Below are 5,979 nucleotides of genomic sequence, written 5' to 3'. Positions count from 1 at the left end.
GCGAGATCATGGAACGGGCAGTCCTTCCCCGGGAGGAAGAGCAGCTCCGTCTTGCCGAGGTTCAGCTTGAGGTGGTGATCCGTCATCCACACTGATATGTCTGCCAGACATGCAGAGATGCGATTCGTCACCTGGTTATCAGAAGGGGGAAAGGAGAAGATTAATTGTGTGTCGTCTACATAGCAATGATAGGAGAGACCATGTGAGGTTATGACAGAGCCAAGTGACTTGGTGTATAGGGAGAATAGGAGAGGGCCTAGAACAGAGCCCTGGGGGACACCAGTGGTGAGAGCACGTGGTGAGGAGACAGATTCTCCCCACGCCACCTGGCAGGAGCGACCTGTCAGGTAGGACGCAATCCAAGCGTGGGCCGCGCCGGAGATGCCCAACTCGGAGAGGGTGGAGAGGAGGATCTGATGGTTCACAGTATCGAAGGCAGCCGATAGGTCTAGAAGGATGAGAGCAGAGGAGAGAGAGTTAGCTTTAGCAGTGCGGAGCGCCTCCGTGATACAGAGAAGAGCAGTCTCAGTTGAATGACTAGTCTTGAAACCTGACTGATTTGGATCAAGAAGGTCATTCTGAGAGAGATAGCAGGAGAGCTGGCCAAGGACGGCACGTTCAAGAGTTTTGGAGAGAAAAGAAAGAAGGGATACTGGTCTGTAGTTGTTGACATCGGAGGGATCGAGTGTAGGTTTTTTCAGAAGGGGTGCAACTCTCGCTCTCTTGAAGACGGAAGGGACGTAGCCAGCGGTCAAGGATGAGTTGATGAGCGAGGTGAGGTAAGGGAGAAGGTCTCCGGAAATGGTCTGGAGAAGTGAGGAGGGGATAGGGTCAAGCGGGCAGGTTGTTGGGCGGCCGGCCGTCACAAGACGCGAGATTTCATCTGGAGAGAGAGGGGAGAAAGAGGTCAGAGCACAGGGTAGGGCAGTGTGAGCAGAACCAGTGGTGTCGTTTGACTTAGCAAACGAGGATCGGATGTCGTCGACCTTCTTTTCAAAATGGTTGACGAAGTCATCTGCAGAGAGGGAGGAGGTGGGGGGGAGGATTCAGGAGGGAGGAGAAGGTGGCAAAGAGCTTCCTAGGGTTAGAGGCAGATGCTTGGAATTTAGAGTGGCTTTAGCAGCAGAGACAGAGGAGGAAAATGTAGAGAGGAGGGAGTGAAAGGATGCCAGGTCCGCAGGGAGGCGAGTTTTCCTCCATTTCCGCTCGGCTGCCCGGAGCCCTGTTCTTTGAGCTCGCAATGAGTCGTCGAGCCACGGAGCCACGGGAGGAGAGGAGGGTTGAGGAGGCAGAATCAGGAGATAGGTTGGAGAAGGTTTGAGCAGAGGGAAGAGATGATAGGATGGAAGAGGAGAGAGTAGCGGGGGAGAGAGAGCGAAGGTTGGGACAGCGCGATACCATCCGAGTAGGGGCAGTGTGGGAAGTGTTGGATGAGAGCGAGAGGGAAAAGGATACAAGGTAGTGGTCGGAGACTTGGAGGGGAGTTGCAATGAGGTTAGTGGAAGAACAGCATCTAGTAAAGATGAGGTCAAGCGTATTGCCTGCCTTGTGAGTAGGGGGGGAAGGTGAGAGGGTGAGGTCAAAAGAGGAGAGGAGTGGAAAGAAGGAGGCAGAGAGGAATGAGTCAAAGGTAGACGTGGGGAGGTTAAAGTCACCCAGAACTGTGAGAGGTGAGCCGTCCTCAGGAAAGGAGCTTATCAAGGCATCAAGCTCATTGATGAACTCTCCAAGGGAACCTGGAGGGCGATAAATGATAAGGATGTTAACATTTACATTTACGTCATTTAGCAGACGCTCTTATCCAGAGCGACTTACAAATTGGAAAGTTCATACATATTCATCCTGGTCCCCCCGTGGGGAATGAACCCACAACCCTGGCATTGCAAGCGCCATGCTCTACCAACTGAGCCACACGGGACCAGCTGTTAAGCTTGGAATTCAAAGGAGGGAATGGAATTCAAAGGAGGCAATAGACAGATGGGTAAGGGGAGAAAGAGAGAATGACCACTTGGGAGAGATGAGGATCCCGGTGCCACCACCCCGCTGACCAGAAGCTCTCGGGGTGTGCGAGAACACGTGGGCAGACGAGGAGAGAGCAGTAGGAGTAGCAGTGTTATCTGTGGTGATCCATGTTTCTGTCAGTGCCAAGAAGTCGAGGGACTGGAGGGAAGCATAGGCTGAGATGAACTCTGCCTTGTTGGCCGCAGATCGGCAGTTCCAGAGGCTACCGGAGACCTGGAACTCCACGTGGGTCGTGCGCGCTGGGACCACCAGGTTAGGGTGGCCGCGGCCACGCGGTGTGAAGCGTTTGTATGGTCTGTGCAGAGAGGAGAGAACAGGGATAGACAGACACATAGTTGACAGGCTACAGAAGAGGCTACGCTAATGCAAAGGAGATTGGAATGACAAGTGGACTACACGTCTCGAATGTTCAGAAAGTTAAGCTTACGTTGCAAAAATCTTATTGACTAAAATGATTCAAATGATACAGTACTGCTGAAGTAGGCTAGCTAGCAGTGGCTGCGTTGTTGACTTTGTTTGAAAGTGTAGCTGGCTAGGTAACCTCGATAGCTGGCTAGGTAACCTCGATAACTGGCTAGATAATTACTCTAAACTACACAATTATCTTAGATACAAGGACAGCAAAGACAACTATGTAGCTAGCTAACACTACACTAATCAAATCGTTCCGTTGTAATGTAATAGTTTCTACAGTGCTGCTATTCGGTAGAAGTTGGCTAGCTAGCAGTGTTGACTAGGTAGGAGAACGGCAGCGCGGCGGACGAAAATAGCTGGCTAGCTAACCGATAATTACTCTAGACTACACAATTATCTTAGATACAAAGACAGCAAAGACAACTATGTAGCTAGCTAACACTACACTAATCAAGTCGTTCCGTTATTCCGTTGAATGTAATAGTTTCTACAGTTCTGCTATTCGGTGGCTAGCAGGCTAGCTGGCTAGCTAGCAGTGTTGACTACGTTACGTTACATTAGAAGGACGAAAATAGCTGGCTAGCTAACCTAGATAATTACTCTAAACTACACAATTATCTTTGATACAAAGACGGCTATGTAGCCAGCTAAGATCAAACAAATCAAACCGTTGTACTGTAATGAAATGAAATGAAATGTGATACTACCTGTGGAGCGAAGCGGAATGCGACCGGAATCGCATGCGACCGGAAACAAAATTGTAGTGGAGGACATACCCGGTACGTGTGATGGGGTACAAGTGGGGAGTGTTGAGAGGGATGTGCCTGAGGGGAGTCAGGGGTCTGTGGCCTCAGTTGAGGAGGATCAGGAGAAGGATATGGACATCTCTTTTGATATGACAGCAGCTGGTGACGACTCAATTTACAATTTAGAGGAGGTAAAGAGTTTCCTGAATCAGACTTTTGGGAAATCTGTCAAATTGATGTATTTGATCTTGATAAGTTTGTGAGGTCAGCTGTAATGTTACAGAAGACGGTGGGGTTAGACCAGTTGGGTGAGAAGAAGCGTTTTCGCTTGATGAAATTTGTTACTGCTGTTATGGCAGCAAAAGGAAGTGGGAAACGTGGTAAGGTTAAGATAAAATTAAAACAATGATCATGACTCATAGGGTGTTTTTTCTCTCTGTCTTGTTTCTCTGCTGTTTCTTCTGTTTTTCCTTTCTCTTTTCTATATGGCAATAAATTGAAAGGATCCTTAATCAACGTAGACAAACTAAGCATGATACATAATCGTATAGTACATAGCAAACTCACTTGGATCATAGTGGCTTTGATTCGTGCCTTGCATTTTTGTTTTTAAAGTGGTTGACAGAAGCAAAACGGCCACCTTTAACAGAGATGTGCTCTGGCATGACGATTTTGCGTTACAAAGAGGTTGAAGAAGAATATAAGGTAACTTGTAAAGGCCCTTATGATGAAAAATGGAGCAAACAATGGTCGGCTTTGCTCCAGAGGTTGATGACTTTGTGGCTGAACTGTTCTACGGTTATGGTGTGGGAGAATTTTGCCTAGGCAATGACTTCCTTGGTTTGACTCTGCAGTCAAGCCAGGCTGTCAACCATGCTAAGCGGCTTGGTTGGCCCTTCACTGAGGTTGGAAAGGACCTCTATCTGGTTGAGGCCCCAGGAGGTTATCACTTCTACCTGGTGGACAAAGATCCGCCTCCCAATGATCCTGTGCAGAATGCGAGTCTGGCAGCGTCTGACCTGGATGAATCAATACACTGCTGCTCCTCCCTTCTGAGGATGAAGGTGAAAGAGAACACTGAGGAGAAGAACACTGTGCCGATGGGATTCAGACACTCAGTGTACACTAGAGCTTCACAACATTGTTGAAACAGTAGATCATGTGACAACCTTCGGGCGGATAGCATTCTGCTGTCCACGTGAGTAGTTTGCAGATCTTGAAGCCTTGATGACAAAGGGGAACCATCAAATCTTTACTATCTTGTTAAGCCTGGACACCCCTGGGAAGGCTTGGTTAGCCTGGACACCCCTGGGAAGGCTTGGTTAGCCTGGACACCACTGGGAAGGCTTGATTAGCCTGGACACCCCTGGGAAGGCTTGGTTAGCCTGGACACCCCTGGGAAGGCTCGTTTAGCCTGGACACCCCTGGGAAGGCTTGGTTAGCCTGGACACCCCTGGGAAGGCTTGTTTAGCCTGGACACCCCTGGGAAGGCTCGTTTAGCCTGGACACCCCTGGGAAGGCTTGGTTAGCCTGGACATCCTTGGGAAGGCTACAGTAGAAGTGGTCATTTGGGCTGATTCAGATGCCCATGAGATCTGCTTTGTTGTTTGAGTGTGTATTGTGTTGTGGGTTCCCAGACCCTATAAAGCTTCTTGAAAACTCAAACTCTTCATCTATCTCTCTCTCTTTCCCTCTCGGTCTATCTTTATCGCTCAAACTCTTTCTTTCTCTCTATCGTTCTTTATCTCTCAAACTATCTCTCTATCTTTCATTATTTCTTAAACTTTTACTCTCTCTCCTCTCTTTCTCTGTGGTCTTATCCCTGTATGTGCCGCGGCTCAGAAAGACTACATTTGTATTTCTCCTAGTGTCACACACAGTTAACTGAGCTCTACTTATCTCTCTGTGTCTGGAGGTCTTTCTCTCATTCTCCTCCTCTCCTCATCCTTCTCTTTTTCTCTCCCTCCACGGCTGGGTATGGAGGGATAACAGGAGGACATGCTCTGTTACTTCAAGGGGTCTTAAAATTCAAAATCATATAGCAAAATCATCCTTGATATGACCCTCTTAAAACAATTCTATATAGCTAAATTAACCCACCCCCCCCCCAGCTTAGACAGGGCTTTGACTGTTTAGTGCCAATAATAAGGGGGTTAAATACATGTAAAAAAATTGGGACTATCTGTTGTTCCATGTAGTGAATATGTTATTCAATGTGTTTGTGTGGGCTAATAGCAGTAAGGCCATCATCAAATAATTTTGTTAGTTTTTTAATGTATTTTGTATTATTGTTTTATACTTCAATAGGTCTTACAATTCAAAATCAAATAGCTAAATGATCTTTGGTATGATCTTCTTAAAATGATTCCATATAGCTTAGTAGAACCGTCCCTCCCCCGTCTTAGACAGGGTTTAGACTCTTATGGGTTTAATAGTTGCGTGTGTACAGTCATGCTGCAGGTGGTTGCCTTGTGGCTTTTATCCAGGTGGGAGAGGGGAGAGCCAGACTTTGTGAATCCCAGCCAGATAGAGGGAGCGGAGGGGTGAGGAGGGGAGAGGGGTGAGGGGGGAGACGTGGGAGGAGAGGGGTGAGGGGGGAAACGTTAGAGGAGAGGGGTGAGACGTGGGAGGAGAGGGGTGAGGGGGAGACGTGGGAGGAGAGGGGGGAGGGGGGAAACGTTAGAGGAGAGGGGTGAGGGGGGAGACGTGGGAGGAGAGGGGTGAGGGGGAGACGTGGGAGGAGAGGGGGGAGGGGGGAGACGTTAGAGGAGAGGGGGGAGGGGGGAGACGTGGGAGG

The 5,979-nt window shown here is 48.7% G+C and overlaps 1 pseudogene; it reads left to right on the top strand.

Annotated features, from left to right (window-relative positions):
• The first annotated feature begins 485 nt into the window (after positions 1–485).
• LOC129862741 (glyoxalase domain-containing protein 4-like) lies at positions 486–5,682 on the top strand (annotated as a pseudogene).
• Positions 5,683–5,979: the final 297 nt, after the last annotated feature.

This window comes from Salvelinus fontinalis, chromosome 1 (genome assembly GCF_029448725.1).
Source record: "Salvelinus fontinalis isolate EN_2023a chromosome 1, ASM2944872v1, whole genome shotgun sequence".
In the NCBI taxonomy this organism is placed as follows: Eukaryota; Metazoa; Chordata; class Actinopteri; order Salmoniformes; family Salmonidae; genus Salvelinus; species Salvelinus fontinalis.
Note: the sequence above shows the minus strand (reverse complement) of the source record. Positions and strands in the feature narration are given on the sequence as shown.